Raw genomic sequence first — 26569 nt, 5'->3', positions numbered from 1 at the left:
GTGTAGATTTTAATCTTAATAGTCCCTCAGACATAGAGATTCAGAAGAGACAAGGCTACAGCGGGAGGAAAAAAAGATCACACAGAGCCATAGTGGATATGGCACAGCATAATACTTTAGTCGACCTGTGGGTAAATTTATGTCCACAGATGGACGGTACTACTTATTTCTCAGCCCCACACAGAATTACGGTACGGTTGGATTACTTTTTGATATCTCACTCCTTGCTCACTAGATCACAAATAACGAAATTTCCACGTGTAGTTTCGGACCACAACTCTCTGGTGTTGTCAATTGAATTAGGAGGGTTAGTCGGTAATCCATATTGCTGGACATTTGAGAGGGCCCTTCTTAAAGACAAGGGATATGAAAGTTACATGAGCAATTGAATCAAAGACTTTTTGAGGATAAATAGGGGGAGCACATCAACGGGTATTGTTTGGGATGCGTTTAAAGCGGGGGTCCGCGGGGAAACACTCAGTTATTCAATGCATAGACGAAGGGAGGAGAAAATGAGGGCGGAGGAATTGATTAAAACCTTAATGGAAGCAGAGGAGGAACTGGCCTTACTGATTCGAGCAGGTAGCCCTTTGGAACAGCAATTACTGAAAATTATGGTATTAAAGGCGGATGGAATAGAGGATATAGCCAGTAAGGTTAGTTGAAGAATAACTACCACGGGTCCCTGCCCCCTCGAACCGACTCCCAGAGCGCATTTCCACCCGTGGCGCCTGGAGAGAAGGGTTCGGCCATCTTGGGTGAGGGAGTGGTAGCGCTGTAGATGCAGGACGCTTCCCGCCCTCCCATGGTATTTAAATCGGTAAGCAGCGCTGCCTCGCTGACTCGACCGATGTCTTTCCCCTGAGGCGGAAGCCGGGGGCGCTGTGCTCTGCCTTTTTAATATTGCACCTTGCACTTTGTATCATCTATTTTACTGTGTTGGTTATTTGATTTTACGAAAATTGCCGCACGTGTCAGAATATCTTTTTAAAATAATTGTACTCGACAGGTTAGTTGAAGAATAACTACCACGGGTCCCTGCCCCCTCGAACCGACTCCCAGAGCGCATTTCCACCCGTGGCGCCTGGAGAGAAGGGTTCGACCATCTTGGGTGAGGGAGGGGTAGCGCTGTAGATGCAGGACGCTTCCCACCCTCCTCACACCGGATATAAGGAGATGCTCTCCCGTCCGCGCAGCGGACGGGCGCAGCGGACGTGCCGGCGGCGCGCCAAAGGCAAGCCAGTCTGCGCCCGTCCGTGCCAGGACCGGGCCTAGGGCCATGACCCCTGTTCGGACCTTCCCGTACAAACGGAGTACTTTACTGGGGCTTCGCCCAACCCACGCCTCCCGCTGTACAAAATTTGACCTGGCGCATACTCCTATGGGTGCCAACGCTAAATGCTCTCATTGTGATACCATAATTCCCTTTCACAACTGTACTGCCCCCACTCAGGTCCCAAAACATGTCAATGAGAAGTACATCACTATGGCCCTCATCAACGCGCGATCCTTGGGCAAACACTGCCAAGAGATAGCGGACCTCATCATCGATCACAACTTAGACGCTCTTTATATCACAGAAACGTGGACGGATGAGGCATCCGCCCCAGACTTTGTCATGGCAGTTCCACCTGGCTATAATGCCTATCGGCAGGATAGGGCGAGAAAGAGAGGCGGAGGTCTGGCCATCATAGTAAGAGACCAATTTGAGGTCCGCATATCACCTATTCCTGCCACGTCATGCGAAGCTATACATTTTAACATAAAATGTACATCTTCTTTTAGCTTCAAGGGAGTGCTCCTCTATCGACCTCCTGGGACCAGAGCAGCGTTCCTAACGAATTTGAGTACCATAACAGAATCAATAGCCACAGACGAGTCCACCACTGTTATGGGCGATTTTAATTTTTATCTCGAACAAAATAATGATAAAGATACTATTACCCTCACATCAGACCTGGAAATAATAGGCCTCAGGCAATCGGTCACGGCTCCAACCCACCAGGCAGGTCACATGCTGGATGGTATGTTCACTAACGTTGAAGACCCACATGTAACCGAAATTCTCCCCATGACCTGGACAGATCACTCGGCCATATTTAGTAGTTTGACCATTAAAGAATCGTCGATGAAGAAGATCTCCTACCCAAAGCTAGGCACGTTTAAAGCATGGAAGGACATAAACTATAATAATTTAAATATACTTTTGAATAACACTAGACCTGACCTATCTAACGATCCCTGCATTGCGACCCACCAATTCCATGAATGGTTGGGCGATGCCACGTCACAGTTGGCACCCATCAAGTCCCACTCAAGAAATAGGAGCACGCCGACTGCTCAGTGGTACACAGAAGAGTTAAAAATACAAAAACAATTAACGAGAAACAGGGAAAGGCACTGGCGACGAACTTATGATAGCGAAAATAAGAGCAAATATAAAGAAGCTCTAGCCACCTATAAAACTATGATAACGGCAGCAAAGAAGCACTTTTTTTCACTACATATAGAACAAGCCAAAAATTCCAGCAAACAACTGTACAACATAGCCAAAACCCTATCCGGTAACACACCGGATTTAAATCCCCCTCCATCACAATCACTATGCGATGCCTTGTCTGAGTTCTTCTTCGCGAAGGTAAATAATATATACCTAGCTTTTACCTCAGAACCAAATATCAGTTTTGCCCCTACCTCCCAGACCGTCCTGAGCAACACTATGACTAGTTTTAAACCCTTAACGACCGATCAAACAAAGGTCATACTGAGTTCCAATAAATCAGGATCAGCCCTGGACCCTTGCCCCACGTCGGTGCTAGCCATGTTATCAGACACAATTATTCCAATTATCACCCACGTCTGCAACACAATATTGAGCTCTGGGACTTATCCTGACACCTTAAAAAACACACTGATTAAACCTCTGCTCAAAAAACCAAATCCCGATAGACAGGAACTGAAAAATTACCAGCCTATAGCAAGTCTCCCTTTTCTAGCCAAAGTGACGGAGAAGGCCATGAACCAGCAGCTGTCGGAACACATAGAGAGAAACAACCTGCTTGATGATACTCAGTTCGGGTTCCGTAAATACCATGGGATGGAAACCGCTTTCATCAAAGCAGCAGATGATATTAGACTCATCCGGGACCAAGGAGGGACAGCACTGTTGGTACTCCTAGATCTCTCGGCAGCTTTCGACACGGTTGACCACAAGACCTTGGTCGAACGTGTTGGAAAAATGGGTATTCAGTCCGCTGCGAGAGACCTGCTTGCCTCCTTCTTGGCTAATAGAACTCAGGCGGTCACATTAGGACCATTCCAATCTGCCAATTTGTCGTTACCGTGTGGGGCTCCTCAAGGCTCATCCCTAAGTCCGACACTATTTAACATTTACGTGTCGGACCTTGCTAGTGTCATCAAAGCACATGGGATGAGCCTAACCTCATACGCAGACGACACGCAGTTGGTGTTGGCCATTAAGGGTGACGGACAGGAGGTGGCAGAACGGTTTCAAAGAGGAATGACAGCTATCGGTGAGTGGATGGCAGGAAACTCCCTGAAGCTCAATTCCGATAAAACGGAGGTGGTCATCTCTGGCACTCTCTCGCCATCCTGGCCTGCAACTTGGTGGCCATCAGCATTCGGCACTCCACCTTGTCCTACCTCCAAGGTTAGAAATTTGGGAGTCACCTTTGACGACCAGCTCAACTTTATGGCACATGCCAATAAGGTAGCGTCCACTGCCCATTTTAAACTCAGAATGATAAGGAAAATCTTGCCATTTCTGCCTGACATGGCCGCCAAGACCCTGGTCACGTCATTGGTTTTAACTTCATTAGATTATTGTAATGGACTCTTTCTGAATGCACAAACCAGAGTCACAAAAAAGCTGCAGACTGTACAGAATGCGGCTGCACGCTTGCTGTCCAAAAAGCCTAAATTCGCACCCATTTCGGATACCTTGAGGACCTACCACTGGCTATCTATCCAAAACAGGATAAAGTTTAAATCACTGTGTACAGTCTACAAAGTGATGCAGGATCAAGGGCCTCGCTTCCTAAAAGACCAATTAATACCTTACAACCCAGCCAGAAAGCTCCGATCCTCATCACTTAATCAACTAGTGGTCCCACGCAGCAGAACAGTCACCTGGGGCGACCGCCGCTTCTTAGTTGCGGCTCCCAAAATCTGGAATACCCTGCCACACCACATAAAAACCAGTCCCTCACTCCTACAGTTTAGGAAAAGACTGAAGACGTGGTTATTCAACCAATAAAACAGTATACCAGTCCGCATGAATTCACCTCTGAGGAGAGACATTACTGCAGTCTAGCGCCGAGACACATACGGGTAATCGTTCGCGCTCTATAAATGTGAGTAAATAAATAAAAATGCGGCTAAATATTTGGCTAAAAAGGAGGAAGTGTTCGAGATGAGTGAGAGGGTGGGCCATATTTTGGCGGTTAGGACAAGACAGAAAATAGCTACAGGGGATATTAAGTGCATTAAAGATAAGCAAGGGGGTTTGATTGCTGATCCTGTGGGCGTTAGGGAGGTTTTCAGGGAGTTTTACTCAGATTTGTATGGTATAGAGCGGGGAGGAGAAAGTTCAGATATTAAGGATTATCTTAACCAAGTCACTATTGATGGACTCCCCGCGGAGGAGAGGGAAAGGCTAGATTCGCCTATTAACCTTGAAGTGTGTGAGGTGTTAGCAGAACTTCCCTCAGCAAAAGCCGCAGGCCCAGACCAGATCCCACTGGAGTTTTATAAAATATTTCAGGGAGCTCTGCTGGTAGATGTATTAGATACATTTCTTCAGGCACAACAAGGGCTCTCAATCCCTGCGTCCTGGGGAGGTCACCTATAGCCCCGGGGTCATATAGGCCTATCACTCTAATGAATTCAGACGCTAAACTTTTTTCTAAAATTCTCGCGAAAAGATTGTCTAAGATAATAGAGGGACTGGTTAGCCCGGAGCAGCACGGATTTATTCCAGGGAAGGGCACCACTGAGCACACTAGGCAGGTCATCACCTTGTTCGACGCCACCAAGATCCCTGGAGACCCTATGGCTGCTCTATTCCTGGATGCTGAGAAGGCGTTCGATAGGGTCTCGGGATTATTTATGGGAGGTGATGAGATGGTTTGGCTTGGGGGAAGGATATTTTAAAGCGGTCCAAGCCCTATATACAGCCCCAACAGCTAAGATTAGGATTAATTGGGGGCTCACTACGGAAGTGCAGATGAAAAGAGGTACGCGTCAAGGGTGCCCTTCATCTCCCCTTCTGTTTGCAATTTTTTGGATCCTTTCCTGCGCAAACTGTCCGGCAACCCTAATATTCCAGCTCTAACTACAATAGGTACGAGGGTTAAGGTGTTAGCATACGCGGACAATGTCGCGATAATAACCCCTAATCCTTCTTTGGCAATAATAGAAATAGAGGTCGAGGCACACACGTTTGGGAGGATCTCGGGGTATAAGCTTAACAGTAATAAGACACAAATTGTGAAGAACCCACATGCCGTCTGCGATGACTCACGGGTGGTTTCCGCAGCAGTATATTTGGGTGTTGAGATTACGTCAGACTTAGACACGGTAGTGGAGCGCAATCTGACACCATTATTGAATAAAGTGAGTTTGGATCTGGCAAGGATGAATAATCTTCGGCTATCCTTGGTCAGTCGTACAAACGTTATTAAAATGTTAATACTCCCTAAGTTTTTATACTTTTTCAGGGCAATCCCCTATTCTTTGAAGCTCATTGGTTTAACAAGCTGGAATCAACCTTGAATAAATTCATCTGGGCACATGGGAAGACCAGGCGGGCCTATAGGTTCATGTCACTACCCAGGGATAGGGGAGGGTGGGGGGCTCCAGATTTCAGGCTTTACTACTGGGCTGCTGTGCTGCAGTTCATGCAGGGTCTAATTAGAGGCTGGTGGCGCTGATCCTAAAATAACGGCTCCATCTACTAGGGTTTATGAATTTACTTTGGGAACTAGCACAGAGAATGCCTTCCTGAGTTGCACTGATTCCTCCTATTTTAAGAGGACGAGATTTAAAACTATTAGGGCAGCCTATAACGTCTGGACAGCGTTTGTAAAGAAAGTTAGTCTGGGGAGGTTTAACAGATACACCAGATTGTATGGGAACCGCTCCTTGCCGCCATTGATTTTTGCGGACACAACTATGGCAGATTGGGCTAGGAATGGGATAGTCAAGTTAGGAGATTTGTTGGGACCGGATGGGGGGGGGGGGGTTTATGCGGTTTTCATCTTTTGAGTCAAATTTCCATATTAGTAAGAGGAGTTTCTTCAAGTACCTTCAGGTGAGGAGCTTTCTCAGTAACAAAATAGATGGGGTGGCTGGGTTTGACAAAAATGACATCTTGGAAGCAATAGAGAGAGGGGGGGGTGCTCTACCCGCAGCTTTTATGCTGCTTTGGTAGCTACTAAACCAGATGATCTGGGTAAGCAAGCTGCCCAATGGGCTGCGAAGCTGGAAATCGATGTAAGCTATTTTCAAGCCTCCTTGAAGCTAGGGTATTCAGTGCTTTGCTCCGCCCCTCTCCAATCTCAACATTATAAAAGGCTCTATTCACTTTACTTTACCCCAGCACGAATTGCTCAGTGGGGAGGGACCTCTGGGATCAATTGCCCCCGTTGCAATGAGTTGGCGTCAGATAGTATTCATATCTTTTCTGCTTGCCCTCAACTTCAGCCTTTGCTTAAAGGGATTGAAGGTTTCATGGCAGGGGCCCTTAGGGATTAAGATTATTCTTAATCCGCATTTGATTTTGTTGGGGGTCAAAGGGGACTCTGATACTGAGCATGAAGAATTTGTGTTTATTGCCATGGCAGTTCTTAGATTGATAATAGCCAGGGTATGGTTGGATAAAATTCCTCCGGCTATGCAACAATGGCTGGCCACAATGCTGGCATTTTATAATTTAGAGAAGGGTATATATGAGAGAAAGGGTAGGAGAGCGAGGAGGTCGGGAAAAAAATTTGGGAGCCGATCCGGCGTTGGAAAAAGGGTATGCGGGAAAGATAAAACATTTCACAGCATACTTGTTGCTACCTTTTTCTTTTCATTGGTTTCCTTTCCTAGGTTGTTGGACAATGTGTTTTACAATGGTGTTATTATTTTGGCTAATGCAATCTATCGAACCGTAATGTGAAATGCGACATATATTCATTGTCTTTTTATTTAATTATTTCTTTTATGTTTAAGCTCTTATTGTTGTTTATTCTTATTTTTGTTCTTTTTTTCTTTTTTCTTTTTCGTTATTTTGTTGTGCAAATTACTGAACTAATTTGTAATACGCTGGTTGTTAATTCTCCCTTGTTGTGCTGTGTGTACACTCCAAAAAAAAGTTCTTAATAAAAATATAAAAACAAAAAAAAGAATCTGTCCCAAATGGTGTCCGCCCTACCAGGGACACTCAGATTTAATTTACATATCCGATGGATGGCCTTCAACCATGCATCAGGGGAGTAAGGTTTAAGGTTTAGCAAGTTTTTGCAGATCTCCCTCCTAGCGAGAAGCCACAAATAGAATAGTAGAGACCGCCAAAATCTATCGATCCGATTGTATGATGTAGTGTCGACACCGAACAGAACAAGAGTGGAGTTTACCTCAAATGAGACTCAAAATTCCAGCCAAGATTTTACTTCCAGTCTCCTAGAAGCTGGATAGCGAAATACAGTTGAAAAACATATGCTCGTCATTGGCTAAGGGGGCAACTACGTCTTCTACATCCAGGAACCTGTTTTTTTGCAAACCTTGCAATCTTTTGGGGAGTCCAAAATATCCTATTGAGGTTAAACAAATATTCCTCTTTAGGTTATCAGCCTTAACAGTATGGTATAAAAAATATAGGGATATTTGCCATAAACGCTGTTATTCTGACCAGGGCACCATCCCTGCCCAAACCAAATATGGAGCCTTCATATTTTCTTCCTCAGTGTCCAAAAGTTTCCAGTACCAGATGGAGACTTCTTTTTTGTAGGTCGCGTATCCTGCAGTCTTGACTTGATGTCCCAGAGGCCTCTGATTTCCGGGTCTCTGTTCATGAACCTAGAGATCAGCCGCACATATTTAAATCTAGATGGACAACCCTTGGTGTTAACCATAAGTGTCTCCCTGGGTAGTAGGCCTGGACTGTTAGAATCTGCCCCAGACTGTTATACCAGCATCCCTCAGAGGGTGGGTCAGGGTATTTAATAGACATTCCGGGGTGTCAGGAGAGTCCCTAATTGGTGAGACGTCTGAATAATATTTGATGCCCTAAGTCTTCCTAATTCTGTAGCACAGACTGAGAATAGCCTTTAGCGGAACTTTTTTAAAGTATTTTGGGGCCCCAAACTTGTAAAGAAAACCAGATGTTCCTAGATCTTTAATCATTGTTGTTACCAACTGACCCCAGGTCGAATAATCTGGAATCTGTACCAGCATCCTACAATTCTTAAACTGAAATGCTATACAGTACTGCCTCAAATCTGGCACTGCAAGGCCTTCTTTTTCAAATCTATGCCTAAAATTTTTCCAAGAGACCCTGACTGCCCCAGAGGCCCACATAAAGGTTGTTATTTTCCCCTGAATTTTTCTAATTAGAGTTTTAGGAAAAGAGAACGGAATACAATTAAAGAGATATGTCAATTTTGGAAGAATGGACATTTTAATTAGACTAAACCGCACATATATCATTAGTAGGAGATTCCTCCACTTAGTGATCAAGAGGTCAATGTCTCTATCCGCCTTCCCTAAATTATGTGTTGGGATTTCCTTCAGAGAATGTACATTAGATATACCCACATATTTGATCACTGTCTTTGCCTTCCTATCAAGGCCATTTACATTCCAAAACATACCCTCTAATTTGGCTTCATTTAGGGAAGACCTAAACTCCTCTGCTAGCTCTTCCACTCTAGGGATGGTCTTAGCTGGGTTCTCTGTGTAGATTATAAGATCATCAGTGTACAGGGCTATCTTACTCCTGAAACCCTGGGCAAATGGCTCAATATAGATGTCAAAAAGGAGAGGGGAATTAATACCTCTAGAAATACCAAACTTCCTAATCAATTCCCCATTAAGTAAGATTTATGCCGATGAGGCTCCATACAATTTCTGAAGGGTTGAAATAAGGATCGGGCTGAAATCTATGACTAGTAAGACCTCCAAAAGATATTCCCAACAAACTCTGTCTAAAGACTTGGCTGCATCTAATGTAACTACAGCCAATAGATGTGAGCAGGTAGAGGCAAGGTCAATTGTGCGAGTTAGCTGTAGTGTAAACTCCTAGATCTGCAGTTTAGGGATAAAGCCGTCCAGATCCATAAGACGAGGGAAGTTCCTATTACTCAACCATCCCCTAAGCTTTCTTAAATCTGGCTGGACCTCTTCGTGTAGAGGTGACAAAAGGGCAACTAGATGTTTTTCCATTTCCCCCGCCTTAATAGAGACCCCTCCCTGGGGGTTAATTACCAACCCTTTCACTGAATCTGGGCCTTCGAAGGGTAACACTAGCTTGTCGCGGATGGTGACGGAGGCAGAGGCTTACCTACTCCGCCCACTGCCTTTGTTGTCAGCGGTCTCAGAATCCGAGCATCCGCAATGGTTCCGTAAGGACTTTTTTTGTGAATGGGAGAGTTGGTGGGCATTGTTGCTGGATCTTCATGCTCCTAGTGACTTCACCAGCACTCTCCACTCTTGCTCAGAAGATGAACCACTGGAGTTGCAGCATGGAAAAAAGCACTTGTTCAATTCCCACAAAGCAGTGCAAGTTAGGAGAAGTAGGCCTGGGATTAAATCAGGGGAAGTGTAAAACCCTTTATCTCCTCCTTTGAAATTGAGCACATAGCTAGAGTCGGCCTCTTTATATCTGCCAATGAGGAACAGCTTGGCAGATTACAAGTGGCTCAGAACACAGCGGCAAGACTGGTCCTTAATGCTCCTGCCAGATCCCCCTCGCGCCCTCTTCTTGACAAACTCCACTGGTTGCCCGTTCGGCAACGCATCAAATTCAAAATTTGCTGTACAATACATAAGAGCCTTTTTGGCTCGGGCCCAAAATATCTGGCTGAAAAATGTAATCTTTATAGTCCTGGTCGTCCTTTGCGTTGTAGCAATCAACTGCTGCTTCAGGTCCCTCATGTTAGGAAGGTTAGACAAGGAGGCCGAGCACTATCTTACAAGGGCCCCAAACTTTGGAATACGCTCCCCATCACTCTGAGAAAAATTACAAATTTCCAGACCTTAAGGAAATCTCTCAAAACCCATCTGTTTTCGACATCTTAAAATAACAGTACAGCCTACCTCTATTCATGTTTTGGGTACTCTAGCTGAAGCACAAGCACGGAGATACCCCTCCGGGGGTCGAGTTCTGCGCTATATAAGCAAATAAAATAATAAATAAAAAAATGAAGGTGCTCTGGCCTCAGTAGCTGCTCTGCGGGGGCTAAAGGAAGGTAAACCTCCTCTTACTGCCTTTTCTATGGATGACAGAGGCTCCTCCCTAAAACAGCGTTTGAGGTAATCCCTACGTGCAATTCCACCTTGACTCCCCTCTGGGGCTGATTCTGAGGTAAGTTTTAACTCCAAGACTGGTGTGAATTGCCCTCCAGTGGGCGCTAAAATTACCCTAAAAAAGGTCTCTGCTTCAGGAAGGGTCCTGCGGGCTCTGCTTCTAAGGCATAAAGATCAGGAGATCTTCTGGTCAACCTAACACACTGTCGGGAGTTGCTGGTATGAGCAGGAAAAAGGTTACTGCCCAGCTTAAAGTTACCCCGTCTTTAAACTGACCTGACCTGACCCTGGTCTGTTAAGGTCACTCCACCTGCCGCGCGGCTTCCCCTGTGTGCGCCCGGTCTCCCTGACTGCCTCGCTCGATCGCAGCTACCCCTGTAGCATAGGTTTTTGTCTTTTTCCTTGTGACCTGTGACCGTCGCCCCCTGTGCGTGTTTTTCTTCCTCCTTGTGCCCCCTGTTTGTGTTCATCGCTCGTTGCCCCCTCGTGACCGCTTCCCGCCAGTGCCCCCTCCCCGCTCCCTGCCGCTGCTCCCCTGCGGCCCGCCCCCTTTTTTCCTTCTGTATCCCCATCCCTGCGCCACCCCCCAGCTGCTCCTCCCTCCCACAGGTTATTTAGGGCTCGCCAGGGCGACGGTGAGCATGACCTGACCTGACCCTGGTCTGTGGAGGTCACTCCACTCGCCGCGTGGCTCCCCCTGTGTGCGCCCGGTCTCCCGGACTGCTTCGCTCGATCGCCACTGCCCCTGTGTCATAGGTTTTTGTCTTTTGCCTTGTGACCTCTGACCGTCGTCCCCTGTGCGTGTTTTTCTTCCTCCTTGTGCCCCCTGCTTTGCCCCCTGTTTGTGTTCCTTGCACCTTGCCCCCTTGTGACCGCTTCCCGCTAGTGCCCCCTCCCCGCTCCCTGCCGCTGCTCCCCTACGGCCCGCCCCCTTTTTTTCCTTCTCTATCCCCATCCCCGCGCCACCCCGCTCCTGCCTCCCAGCTGCTCCTCCCACCCTCCTCGCCATTTATGGCGGGGACCGCGCGTACGCGCAGCAGGCCAAAGGCGCGCCCGTCTGCGCCTGGACCGCGCCCAGCGCCAGAAACCCTGGTCCTCGTCGATGCCAGCGCACCCGACGAACCTACGACGCCGCAACCCTCCATGCACTCAACGCCGGTCAGGACCCCGCCTGCCACCGAGCCACCCCAAAACGCACCCACGGACCCTTCACCTGCCAAGCCTGCCAATTCACCTGCCTCCGAACCTGCACCGCACCCGCCAAGCCAAGCCCCAGCAACAACCACCTCAAGTGCATCCTGCTCAATACCCGCTCAATCCACAGGCACGCCGTAGAACTCTGGAACCTCCTCGACTCAACATCTCCAGACGTCGCCTTCCTCACTGAAACATGGATGAACACCTCCTCAGCACCCGGCATCGCCATAGCCATCCCGGAGGGCTACAAGATCATCCGGAGGGACCACGTCAACCAAACTGGAGGAGGCATCGCCATCGTCCATAAGAACACCATCCGCATAACGACCAACTCCGACGACACCCTCACCGACGCCGAGCACCTACACTTCCAGATACACACCGACCCCAAGACCACCCTCAGAGGCACCCTCATCTACAGACCCCCGGGACCTCGCACACAATTCAGCTAAGCCATCGCCGACTTCATCAGTCCGCACGCCCTCACCTCCACAGACTTCATCCTCCTAGGGCACCTCAACTTCCACCTGAAGAAGAACAAGGACTGCAACACCGCCGCCCTGCTGGAGAACCTCGCCAACCTTGGACTCAAGCAATTGGTGAACACCCCCACCCACTACGCCGGCCACACGCTCGACCCCATCTTCTCCTCCAGCAAGCACATCTCCTTCAGCCACTCAACCAGACTACACTGGACAGACCACAGCTGCGTCCACTTCAGCTTCAGGAGAACCACGACCCACCGCCATCCACAACAGGGTCCCCGCTGGAGCAAGATCACCACCGACCAGCTCACCACCGCCCTCAGCCAGAACCCGCCCACCAACACGACGGACCCCAACGAAGCACCCCGCAACCTCACACAGTGGCTCATCAACTGCGCAGACAAACTCGCACCACTGAAGAATCCCCTCAGCTGACCCGGCAGCAGAAAAGCCTTGTGGTTTACCAACGAACTCAAAAACTCCAAGAAAACTTGCTGCACCCTCGAGAAAGCCTGGCGCCACGACCAAACAGCAGAACACATGACCGCCCTCAAGAACGCCACCCGCAAACACCACCAGCTGATCCGCACTACCAAGAAGGCAACATTCAAAGAACGACTGGACAACAACACCCACAACAGCAAGGAACTCTTCAGCATTGTTAAAGAGCTCTCCAACCCCAGCGCCTTCAACAACGACATCACACCCTCGCAAGACCTCTGCGACTCACTCGCCTCATTCTTCCACCGCAAGAACGCCAACATACACAACAGCTTCGGAGCGCAGACCACGGACCCAACCACCGAACCAACACCCCCCACCACCACCCTCCGCACCTGGACCCCGGTCAGCACTGAAGACACCACCCGCCTGATGAACACCATCCACTCCGGCTCCCCTACCGGCTCTTGCCCACACCACATCTTCAACAAAGCCGACTCCACCATCACACCCCAACTCCGGAAAATCATCAACATCTCCTTCGCATCCGCCACCTTCCCGGAGAGTTGGAAACATGCCGAGCTGAGCGCCCTCCTGAAGAAACCCACCGCGGACCCCACGGACCTCAAGAACTTCCGCCCCATCTGGCTCCTCCCCTTTCCAGCCAAAGTCATTGAGAAGGCGGTCAACAGACAACTCTCCGCCTTCCTCGAGACCAACGGATCCCTCGACCCCTCACAGTCCGGCTTCCGAGCAAACCACAGCACCGAGAGCGCCCTCATCACAGCCACCGACGACATTAGGTCCCTGCTCGACAACGGAGAACCTGCCGCCCTTATCCTCCTGGACCTCTCAGCAGCCTTCGATACCGTATGCCACTGTACCCTGATACAGCGCCTCAGCAAGACCGGAATCCAAGGAGCGGCCCTGGAGTGGATCATCTCGTTCCTCGACGGAAGAACGCAGAGAGTCCGCCTCCCCCCGTTCCACTCCCCAGCCACCAAAGTCATCTGCGGCGTTCCGCAAGGATCCTCACTCAGCCCCACCCTCTTCAACGTCGACATGAGCCCTCTCGCAGCCATCGCACGCCATCACGACCTCAACATCATCTCCTACGCCGACGACACCCAGCTGATCCTCTCCCTCACCAACGACCCCGCCTCCGCCAAAGCCAACCTCCAGGAAGGAATGAAAGACATCCCGGAATGGATGAAGATCAGCCGGCTGAAACTGAACTCAGACAAGACGGAAGTCCTCATCCTCGGACCATCTCCCTCCGCCTGGGACGACTCCTGGTGGCCCCCCGCCCTGGGAACCGCACCCAAGCCAACGGACCATGCACGCAACCTAGGCTTCATCCTGGACTCCTCCCTCACGATGACCAAGCAAGTCAACGCCGTCTCCTCATCCTGCTTCAACACCCTGCGCATGCTCCGAAAGATCTTCCGATGGATCCCCACCGAGACCAGGAAGACGGTCACCCAGGCCCTTGTCACCAGCCGCCTGGACTACGGGAACACCCTCTACGCTGGAACCACAGCCAAACTACAGAAAAGACTCCAGCGCATCCAGAACGTCTCAGCGCGACTAATCCTGGACATCCCTCGCCACAGCCACTTCTCTGCCCACCTGAAAGACCTGCACTGGCTCCACGTCAGCAAGAGGATCACGTTCAGACTCCTCACCCACGCACACAAGGCTCTCCACAACACGGGCCCGAAGTACCTCAACAGCCGACTCACATTCTACACACCCACCCGCCTACTCTGTTCCGCCAGCCTCACCCTCGCCTCCGTCCCACGAATCGGCAAATCCACCGTCGGAGGAAGATCCTTCTCCTACCTGGCAGCCAAGACATGGAACTCCCTCCCCACTCACCTACGGCTGACCCTGGACCATCTCTCCTTCAGGAAACAACTCAAGACCTGGCTGTTCGAGCAGTAGCGCCCCCCTCAGTGCCTTGAGACCCTAACCGGTGAGTAGCGCGCTATACAAATTCTGTTGATTAATTGATTGATTGATTTATTTTGTAGGGTTATGGCTTCACCCATTGTTCCATAGAGTGACGAATAGGGTATCTCTGCTGCAATCTCTGGGGATGAGAGGCAAAGCGCGGGGCCATGTCAAAGTTCTCCAGGCATGAATAACATGGGAAACACACAAGATGATGGACTGATTTGCATATGGCCATGTCTGAACTGGGGTAATTTGGTGAGCAAAATAATGATGGATTAAACCCAGATCTGTGACTGGGGGTGAATGTTTTGCCATTGTGCAACATTCCGTCCATCATCTTGTGTGTTTTGCTATTCACCCTATGTGGGAAGGGTATGCCCAGACGTGGGTCCCTTGCTCACTAAGCCACTGGAGTCAAGCTATCCTGGCTGAAGACGACTGATAGCCAGAAACCGGTCCTAGGATGCTTGATTCCGGTCCAGGAAAGACATGGCTTGGCAGTTCGGTCTGGACTGTTCCCATGATGCACAGGGTCAAGACTGATTTGCATATGGCCATGTCTGATCTGGGGTGGCTTGGTGAGCAAAATATCGATGGATTAAACCCAGATCGGTGACTGGGGGTGAATGTTTTGCCATTGTGCAACATTCCGTCCATCATCTTGTGTGTTATGAATAACATGGGAACATCAGTCAGTTCTGCAGCAGGAGGCCCCACCCAATATGATCCCCAGATAAATATCAGTAATAGATTCAAGACCCTTGCACTCCCTTTGAGGAGGGAGGGGGGCCCAGCCAATGAGGAGAGCAACAGGGGGAGATGGCCTGCCTTCCGGTTAGAGGTGGGATTGGTGAGACTGAGGGGTCCGGGTAGCTCGATGGATCATTGACATCAATTCTGTTGGGCCTTAGGGCTGAGATTAAAAATATAATGCAGAGTTTTGATGCCAATCAGACAGGGATTCAAGCTTCTTGCCAGGTCCTGAGCAGAAAAACTGGATGAGGTGGTTGTATGCATCAGGGTTCTGGAAGAGGTGGTTTCCAAGGCTGAACAAACAATTCAAAGAATGGAACAGGTTTCACCATAATGGCCAAGCAAAATCAAGTTTTTAGAGAAGATCTGGAAAGGATAGAGAATCATTCACAGAGGAATAAACTTTGAATCCTTAATGTCCCAGAGGCAGAGGAAAAGGGGGACACAAAGAGCTTCATTACAACACTCATTAGTGATACGGTCCTCAAAGACCTGCCCAAAGTAAATCTCGAGTAGGAGATTTCGAGAGCTCATAGAGATCCGTTCAAGAGAAACCCCTATTGCCAAAAGCCTAGGAAGATTCTGGTGAACTTTTTGTCTTATGTAGGAGTGAGTTTATCCTGTGCATTGCATTAGAGAATGGTCCTTTTACTAGTGAGGGATTCTCCTTTACTGTCAGGTCAGGTGTTTGAACAGCCACAGAACGGGGTCAGTGGGATTTGGGCAGGAAAATGGATGAACTCCGTAAGTCAGGTGCCAAGGACCAGCTCATATTCCCGGCTATGCTCTGCATAATGTAGAGTAATCAAATGCACAACTATCCAAGGACCTTGATGTTTTAATTGCATTTCTTGTAATGTTGATTTTTAGATTTTACATAAATGTAAATGTAGCCGTATTTGTAAAGCGCACTGATACCCCGGCAAGCAGTGTGTCCTGGCGCTGTACTCATACCGCTAGGGAACCCGTCCTGGCTTTTCCCCGTGAAATGTACACTCCTGGGCATCCCCAGGGTGCAACCAGGCATCCCCAGCGCTGTAGGGGGCCAAGCAAGCTATTGCCCAGAGTTGCAGCATGGGACTCATGCTCAGAGTAGGCACCAAGGCGAGAAATCATGTCCAAGGAATTAGAGCCCAAGAACCACGAAGATCGGCCGAGGCGGGATTTGAACCCTGGTCCCGGCCAGACCTCTGTACCAAGGACTGCGGCTCTAAGCAGTGAGCCACACTCCTCCACTATGATATTTGGTACAACATCTATGTCACAATACATGGAATGAACCGTGGAATGTATTTGTAGACTGTTGTAAAGAATTTCTCTAACAGTAAAATAATCATTTGGGAATAAAATATAAAAAGATATGAAAAACCTCGCATATGCAATTTCCCCAGTGTGGTCGGAACAGAACCAACCGCAGTTATTAGCTATATGGAAGAAAAACAGGTCAAGTGGGTACTTCACTTATTCTTTACGTTGCTTTTCCTCCCTATACCCAGACCTCAAAGTACACTTTTAGGGGGTTACCTTTCTACATTTGTATTAACTTGTATTGTAAATGGGCTCAGGTCTAGGGGGAGGTTGAGCTATGTGTTTCAGTACCTGGAAGATATTATGACCAATACCATGACCTTGCAAAAGACCCAACATACAGTGATAGTAAGCAGGGATCTGTTTTCAAAACAAAAGTGGATAGAGCAGTATTCCATCTCTGACCAAGCTGAATATTCGAAAAAAAAAAATTGGCAGATGAGGTGGCCTAATTATACCATTCTGTGTGCAAGTTTTTATGGCCCTAATATGAATGACCCATCCTAACTTTCGACCTTGAATGGAATTTATTGGAATTCCCAATACCAATCATTGTTGGGGGAGATTTTAACACCTTGTTGAATATCAATCTCGATAGATCCACCAAAAGAGATTGTAGTCATACACCAAAGACCAGGCAAGTTTGAAAAGCATGTTGCAAGATATGGATCTGGTGGACGTGTGGTGGCATCGAATAGATCATTAGAGAGGGTACACATACCATAGTAAGCAGTATGGCTACTTCTCCTGATTAGACTACTTTTTCATTGATAATGCTATTTTGAAGGGTCAACCGCAATGGATCGCACACCGGTAGCCCCTCCTCCGGATCGCCCCCAAGGATTCTGGTACATATAGTACGTAAGTGGTTCACCCAAGTAGGTGCAAGTAAGTAATTGTTGTTCTCAAGATCTGTAGACCCGAAACATGGCCCGGGTTTCGGGATATCTTCCCTCATCAGTAGAGAACGTAGTTGGGGTGAAAGAGAAGGCCACCAAGTAACCGTCACAGGCCTCGATGCCTAACCGGCACGCCGGTGCGTCATCCAGAAGCTTGTCAGCTTAAAGGGTCATGGGAGCCCATTTGTAGAATCAACCGCAATGGATCGCACACCGCTAGCCCCTCCTCCGGATCGCCCCTAAGGATTCTGGTACATATAGTTCGTAAGTGGTTCACCCAAGTAGGTGCAAGTAAGTACTTGTTGTTCTCAAGATCTCTAGACCCGAGACATGGCCCGGGTATCGGGATATCTTCCCTCATCAGTAGAGAACGTAGTTGGGGTGAAAGAGAAGGCCACCAAGTAACCGTCACAGGCCTCGATGCCTAACCGGCACGCAGGTGCGTCATCCAGAAGCTCGTCAGCTTAAAGGCTGATGGGAGCCCATTTGTAGAATCAACCGCAATGGATCGCTCACCGCTAGCCCCTCCTCCGGATCGCCCCTAAGGATTCTGGTACATATAGTTTGTAAGTGGTTCACCCAAGTAGGTGCAAGTAAGTACTTGTTGTTCTCAAGAGCCCACAAGCTGACGAGCTTTTGGAGACGCACCTGCGCGCCGGAGAGGCATCGAGGCCTGTGACAGTTACTTGGTGGCCTTCTCATCCACCCAAAATCCTGTCTCTACTGATGAGGGAATCTATCCCGAAACCCGGGCCATGCCCCTGGTCTAGAGATCCTGGGAACCACAAGTACTACTTGCACCAACTTTGGTGAACCACTCATGAACTTTTGTTTCAACTCTTCGAACTACATGCACTTCATATACCAGAGTGCTCAGGGGCGATCCAGAGGAGAGGCTAGCGGTGTGCGATCCATCGTAGATTTCTGTTAAAGGGCTCGTCACCTTAAAGGCTCATGGGAGCCCATTTGTAGAATCAACCGCAATGGATCGCACACCGCTAGCCCCTCCTCCGGATCGCCCCTAAGGATTCTGGTACATATAGTTCGTAAGTGGTTCACCCAAGTAGGTGCAAGTAAGTACTTGTTGTTCTGAAGAGCCCACAAGCTGACGAGCTTTTGGAGACGCACCTGTGCGCCGGAGAGGCATCGAGGCCTGTGACGGTTACTTGGCGGCCTTTTCATTCACCCCAAATCCTGTCTCTACTGATGAGGGAATCTATCCCGAAACCCGGGCCATGCCCCGGGTCTAGAGATCCTGGGAACCACAAGTACTACTTGCACCAACTTTGGTGAACCACTCATGAACTTTTGTTTCAACTCTTTGAACTACATGCACTTCATATACCAGAGTGCTCAGGGGCGATCCGGAGGAGAGGCTAGCGGTGTGCGATCCATCGTAGATTACTATTTTGAAGGGGGTCAGAGAGGTTAAACACTTGTCATGGCACATCTCAGACCATTCAGCCATGACTATGCTTGTGGAACTTCCTGCTCAATGGGAAAATCCCAGGTGGACTGTCAACCGAGCCCTTCTTTTAGATTTAGGAATTGGCCAGACTCTGGAGAAGGATAGTCAGGATTTTTTTAAAGACAATATAGGATCTGCCTCTTTAGCCACCTTCTGGGATACCTAAAAGGCTTTTATATGGAGGGTTCTGCGTAGTCAAGTATCATGTTAGGGAAAGCAGGCTAGAGTGGAGATACGCTGCGATGAGCAAGAAATAGGGGAACTTAAGACTATCTTACAGACACAGAACCCCCTGATGGATAGAGATCAAGCTCTTAAGAGATCGGAAGGGGCGCAGTTAAATTACAAAATTAAGGTTGAAGAGAAGTGCAGAGAGAAATTGCAGGCTAATTGTGCTCGGCTCTTTGAGTATGCGGAGAGGAGCGGGACATGAACTGATGTGGAAGTCAAGATTGGAGAGATCGAGGAACAACATTAATGGAAGGATACTTGTATATGTTGGGCCTTACCTAGTGCATCAGCACCGTGGAGACACAGGCATTTACAGTGTTGCATAGAACAACAATAAATAAGCATATATAAGTCTTGAAACATAAATTAGGGTCATCCAGGAGAATCAGATATCGTTGTCTTACTGTTTCAAGGATACTGGTATGCGTGGTGGGTACCGGTTACATAAGGACATTTAGAAAGTGCTGTTTGAGGTCCCGTTTAAAGGCAGTGATTGTCGCGAGCTGTAGATTATGTGGTGATTCTGCATTCTTGTGACTGACGCATTTCTAGATTATGGATATTTGAGAGTGGAGGGCTTTGTTAATCTGGGAGAGTTAGCTTGAGCAGAGCATGGGTTCCTTGATTTATAGTTCTACCAGCAAGCTGTAACTTTTGTGAATTGAGTTGCAACTATGAAGTCTAAAGCTGAGGGACAATCCATAGGAAGCCACCCTGGGGATCTAAGGCAGCGCTCACAAGTAGCAGTTGTTGAGGGCAGGCATTGGAAAAGGTGGGAGACCAGTTAAAGGCAGGGCCCTCTATAGACTGTATCTCTCTCCACCTTTCTACATGACCATATTCCGCAAGACTTGCCGCACGCTCTCCAGATGACCCAGAAGTAGCTGCTGGGTGCAGAAGTGAACCACTAGCTAGCATGGACCAGTGCTCAAAATCTCAGGCAGTGCAGGGGTCCCTCACGTTTGCTGTAATTGCCTGGAAAGTCTGTGGACTGGAGGACTGGTTTGAGAAGTGCCAGGCAAGATTTGGGCTAGGTAGTTAGTGTTTCTGCAGCCATTCTTCATGAAATGACTAGGGGTTGGTTGGCCAGTTTAGGCTCTTGTTTTGGGAAGAAAGGCGTGAGGCTATGGAGGTGTTTTAATTGGAATCTGGCATTCCAGACCATATCTTTGACTAGAGAGGCCAAAGGCTGGTCAGCTGACCCAAGGATCGAGGAACAAACAGTACAGCGCACAGAGATATTTATCACAATCATTTGCTAGGCTGTCAGTGATTTCCGGTCCTGTTTTCCTGTCAAAGGCCATTTTCATTACACAATGCATTGGTTAGTATCATGCCGCTTGAGTGTCAGCAAGCGCGGTCTGCTAGTTCCGCTGGCAAATGCACAGACTGGGCAGTCCCTAAGGGGGTTAAAAAGCCTCGTGTCTTGTGGCAGAGGCCCTGCTGGCAAACTGTGAGGCAGGGACGTTTTAAAGATTTTTGGGGCCCTGTTCGAAACAGCTTTGAATTTATAATCCAGTTTCAGCTATTTCATGCCATGCCCTCTTTGCCAGATCACTGACACTCACAGGCACCCCGGTTCAAGTTCTAAATGTGTTTACATCTAATATTTGTAACACAGCAGCAGCTCACTAATACCACAAATAATTTCTGTGACATATAAAATTGTGAGGTTCATTTTTATCTAAAATAAGCTTTTTTATGGATGTTGCATGAAACATAAACGCCACATTTCTCTGCAAAATGTCTGCAATAAACTCTCACAGGTCACCCACATTAAAAATAAATTAAATGAAAACGGTATATGGAAGAATCTGTTTAAGAATGATTCAAGTTTGTCTGGGCAAGACTCTGCAGAGCATACCTGGCTCTAATAGGGGCCCCCGTGAATGTCTGGAGCTCTGGGCCAGAGCCTACTTTGCCCATGACTGAAAACATCTCCGCTGTGAGTCACTGTGACTACTATCTGTGTGCTGATACATTGGCGAAACCTCAAGCATTCCTTCCCAGTTTTTCAAAGTATTTTTTATTGATTTTTTTACACATACAAACAAACAACATCCCTTTATCGTTACAGGGCGGCAGCCCAAACTGGCTGTGGTTGTCGAGGATACAGTTACATGGTATATTTGTTTGGCTGTCCCCTTATCCACTGACCTGCTAAGAGAATGAGAATGAGTGAAAAGGGAAAGGATAGAGAATAAGAGAGAGAGAAAAGGAGATAGTATACAAGAAGGTTGCTTCCTACGTGGTCGTCATCTGGTCTTGGGGGTGTGGCTTAAGGCCGCATTCCTTTCCTTTTACTCCGACTGCCATGGCTGTACAGCTGAGAGGAATGAACCTGATGCAAGGCAGGTCCTCTGTCGAACACTGGTGCATTCAGCGCTATATATAGGTTATATACATCATGAATGCTGCAATTAAGGGGATCCCACAAAGTGCAGACGTTTATATATGTTTAGAAATGCTTGTGTTTGGATCAACATAAGATACTTCATATTATGCTGTGCTATAAATATTTAAATATTATGCATTTTACCATTGAGTTTGGTACCGTGCGCTCTGTTTTGAGGGCCCTATGTATCTGTTCAGTGCACAGTACACATTTTCTGTCTAATACAGTGGTGGCAGCTTGTCTAATGCCAGCCATTTCGTTTGACAGATATCTAGCTTTGCAACAGCCATCACCTGCTTGAAAAGTGCTCTTCCTCGGGATACTTTCTTTTCCTTTTCTTTTCTTTTTTTCTTGTGAACATATGACGCATCCCATTTTCCAACAATAACCACTGGCTTTAACACTAAACGTGGATTCCGGGGTATCGTGCTACTGGAGTAAAGCGCTTCAACGCCTTGACAGGGGGAGTAGGTGCTATATATTCACAGTTACAATAACAATTATTTGTTGCTTTGTGAAACGTTTGTATTTGGTTTTGAAACAAATCCATATACTATTATCAACTCATTGAATGTTGTAGCATGGGAATAAAATTCACAAAGACATAACTACCTGGTTTTACTGTTATTTTATTATGTATTTTTTTAGGGTTACTGTTGTAACTCCTGCTCATTTTATGTCTCTGATTTATTTTGTTGTTGTTACTTCTTGCAATGGAATTACTTAACTATACAATTACGTTTAATTAAATTGTTAAGAATGTAGTTTGGTAACATGAAGTATCACTTTGCATGTGACAGGCATTTCATGATGATGGTTTTTTCTATACTCCCACCACCGCACACATCCTCACCTAAAAATACATAAAAGATATTTTCTTCAAGGGAGCCACCATATTTGCTAAACGTTCATTTCAGTGTCAATACGGGAATGAATGCATGCACAGTAGCACATAACATGCAGTGGAGCGTGTGATGCAATGAAAGGTTATGTCTACTATGAAATTATCTATCTACACAAGCGGTGTTTGTGTTTGCATATTAAAGGAGGTAGATAGGAATATTTATATTTTTCCTAACAGGAGCATCGTTCCCATGCCAATATAACTATATATGTATATAATATAGAAATGATGTTGAACACACAGGTAGTTGAACAGAGTGTATTATTTTCTACCTTATTTTCAGAAGGTGAACATATACTTATCTTTGTATTTCAGAATAACATTCTCTTCTTAGAACACATATGCCAATGAGAAGGACAACTGAGGCCTAATGCACCGCACTACCCAAAACATTTAAAAAATATTATCCACATGTTGCTCACCTCCATGAGCCACTTGTCCACAACCTGAATAAATACTCAAATATAATACAAAAGGGAGAGGCAAAAAAACAAATTTGTGACGCTACTGACACCATTGGTTTTAGGGAAGTCAAGGTTGTCTCTCATTGTTTTAAGAACCCAACAGTTAACCGCCATTTGTTACACTATGATTTTGGTACTAGCCGTTTCATCAGTAGCGGTCGGTGGTGGGAGTAGCAGCCAGGCGGTGACTTGGGGACGGGGAGGGGGAGGGTAGGGGGTAGTAATCTATGGATTACGGAGGATTAAAGGTAAGTAAACATACGAATAAATAAAACACATTTCGTTGCGTACACGGCATTGCATTTGGGGATGCAGTGCGCGCAACAAATTTTGTTTTATTTATTTATGTTTACTTACCTGTAATTCTCCATAATCCATAGATTACTACCCGCCACCCTGCCCCTCCCCCTCCCCACGTCACTGTCCGGCAGCTTCTCCCACCGGCACAGGGGCTCCTGTGAATAAGATAATTGCTCACTGCCATCGCCCTGCACCTGGCGACCCAAATTTCCTCACCATCCACCCAACCCCAAAAGCTTTGTGGTCAAAACCTCTACCTCACAGGGCACGTTCCCTTCCTCACCCCGGTCAGGGAATCGAAGAAGCTGGATGGTTGGGTACGAAAATATTTTCTTTCGCCAGCCAAGCATCGAGGTCGGTGAACACTGCATGCCTATAGTGCTGTTACACCCACTTCCTTTGGTAAATGGTTGCACAGGTGCTGCCATGGGTCCAGGAGGAGGCCCGGAACATCCTCTCCCAAGCAGTATTAGAAGGGAGAGGAGCAGCAAAGTTCGTCATTCGTTGTGGATTGTAAAGACCAACTCACTGAGCAGAGCAATTTCATCGACAGTGGCTGTTCTGCGCCATGCCTGGCTGAGAACTTCTGGCTTTTCTGGGGATTCCCAGGCTTCCCTCATTGACATACCCTTTGATGGCACCGCCTTGTTAGAGACAAAGCCCTGGAGCGCTTTAAGGACTCACCGGTTGCGGCCAAGTCAGTGGCAATCTCAGTGGCCATACGCCACCTTCTGCTTTCCCCCCCCTTTCTAGGCTAGGGAAGGGGCTTTTAGTCACATCAACTATATCCCAGTTACCAAGCAGCACAAGTTCAATAACCTCCGCGCGGCATTGGGCGCAGCTCTTTCCAAGTTTGTGGGTCAGGCAGCCAGAGGTCGGGTCATTCTCCACCACCCCATCAGACTCCAAACCCTCCTAACCTCGCCCTTCAAGATCATCGGCTGCCAGTTGGTTATAGGATCAGCCATCACCTCCACCACTGGCAAAACACCATGTCGGACAGGTGGGTACTTCAAAACTACCCCTCTCTCCATTCCTCCAGCTTAATAGTGGCTGCTGGATGATCACCTGGCTTTGGCCAAGGGAGCCATAGAGAGTTTTCCAGCACCAGAAGTAGGCTGGGGTTGCTATTCCCACTTCTTTCTGCTCCAGAAGAAAGAAAAGGGCCTGCGTCCTAGCCTACATCAGCGCAACCAGGGGTTTACTGTAGGCCATGAGCACTTTTGGTTCACCGTGTTCCCCTTTGGCCTTACCAGCACCCCTCGGGTTTTCACCAAGGTGATGGCGGTGGTGGCAGCTCATCTCCACATATCAAGGGTGCTAGTCTTTTCCTATCTCGACGATTGGCTGTTGACGGCGAGTTCGACCCAGGCTGTCATCTCCTACCTCCAGACTATGGCAACCCTTCTGCACTCACTGGTGTTCTCTATCTACGTGCTTAAGTCAAACCTGCCCCATTTCAGATGCTCCTTTTTACTGGAGCTGTTCTGGATACGTTGCAGTTTCGGGCCTATCCTCCTGAATGGTGATCCCAGGAAATTCAGGCTATGATGCTGATGTTTCAGACTCTGTCCTGGATTTCAGTGAGAATGACTCTGAGGCTGTTGGGCCTCATGGCCTCCTGCATCCTGCTGGTGACATGTCAGATGGCATATACGGGCTCTGCATCAGGAGAATCTCTCTGACATGGTCGAGATCTCTGAGAGAACTACACAGAACCCGCAGTACTACCTAACAACATGATTGGGTCAGAGGCAGACCCCTCTTCCTTCCCCAACCAAACTACACAGTAGTGACAGATGCATCACTCCTGGGATGGGGCGGCCATCTGGGAGAGGTGGAGATCAGAGGACTCTGGTCTCTGGCGGAATCCAGACTCCACATCAACTTGCTGGAGCTCCGAGATTCACTTGGCATTAAAATCCTTTCTTCCTTCCATCAAGGAAAAGCTGGTTCAAGTGTTCATGGGCAACACCACCGCCATGTGGTACTGCAACAAACAGGGAGGGGTGGGGTCATAGACCCTTTGTCAAAGGGCCCTACATCTCTGAACATGGCTGGAACAGTAGGGCATTTCCCACACCAGGCACGTTCTCTGGACGCCATGTCAGACAAATTCAGCCATCGATGCTTAGCGGATCAAGAATGGCATCTTCATTCGAAGGTGGCGCAAGGTTTCTTTCAGCAGGGTGGAGAACCTTGGTTATATCTGTTTGCCTCTTCCGAGAACGCACAATGACAGCAGTTTTGCACGTTGGAGCTTCCAAGGCTGAACTCGCTCGGCGAAACTTTTTGTCTCGAGTGAAAGCCTCCTGTATGCCTTTCCACCAATACCACTACTGCTCAGAGTGCTGAGGAAGATCATGTGTGACCCGGCCCAAGTCATTCTTGTGGCTCCAGACTGGGCTTCCCGGCTTCTCCAACTGAGCATCAATACTCCGATTAGGCTACCCTTTCGCGCGGATCTTCTGTCGCAGCAGCTGGGGAGGGTCCTCCACTCTACACCTTCTTGCGTGGAGACTGAGCAACAGCAGTTAACAGCATTCAACCTTCCTCCCGAAGTCTGTAATGATATTTTGGCAGTCAGGCATCCCTCTACCAAGACCCATATATGCCTTCCGATGGCACAACTTTATAAAATATTGTACAGAAAGATCTATTGATCATCTTTCTGCTTCCCTCTCTCAAGTCTTTCTCTTTAATTTGAGACTTGCCCAGCAGGGCTTTCCTCTGGGCACTCCCAAAGGGTACCTTTCGGCCCAGTCTCACTTCTTGATGCTGCAAGACCAACCCTCTTTGTTTAAATCCTCTATTGTAAATAGATTTCTTAAGGCGCTTCTACATATTATTCCTTCTGCCCCTTGCGTCATACCTCAGTGGGACCTTAATATGGTTCTCACCTTCCTGATGTGTGCTCCATTTGAACCTCTGCACAATTGCTCCCTCCGGCTGCTCACAATAAAAACAGCCTTTTTAGTGGCCATAACTTCTGCCAGGAGGGTGAGCTAATTACAGACTCTGTCATCCAAGCCTCCTTACCTGACCATCGTCCCTGATAAGCTGGTGCTGCACACTCGGGCTTCTTTATTAACAAATGTGGTTACACCATTTCACATGGGGCAATCAGTCACCTGGCCCACGTTCTACGCTCCTCTGTACCCCTCTAAGGAAGAGGGGCAACTCCACCATTTGGATCCAATAAGAGCATTATCATTCTACATTGACTGCACTAAAGAGT

This window comes from Lissotriton vulgaris, chromosome 12 (genome assembly GCF_964263255.1).
Source record: "Lissotriton vulgaris chromosome 12, aLisVul1.2, whole genome shotgun sequence".
NCBI lineage: Eukaryota > Metazoa > Chordata > Amphibia > Caudata > Salamandridae > Lissotriton > Lissotriton vulgaris.
The sequence above is the reverse complement of the archived record's forward strand: the minus strand, read 5'-3'. Positions refer to the sequence as shown.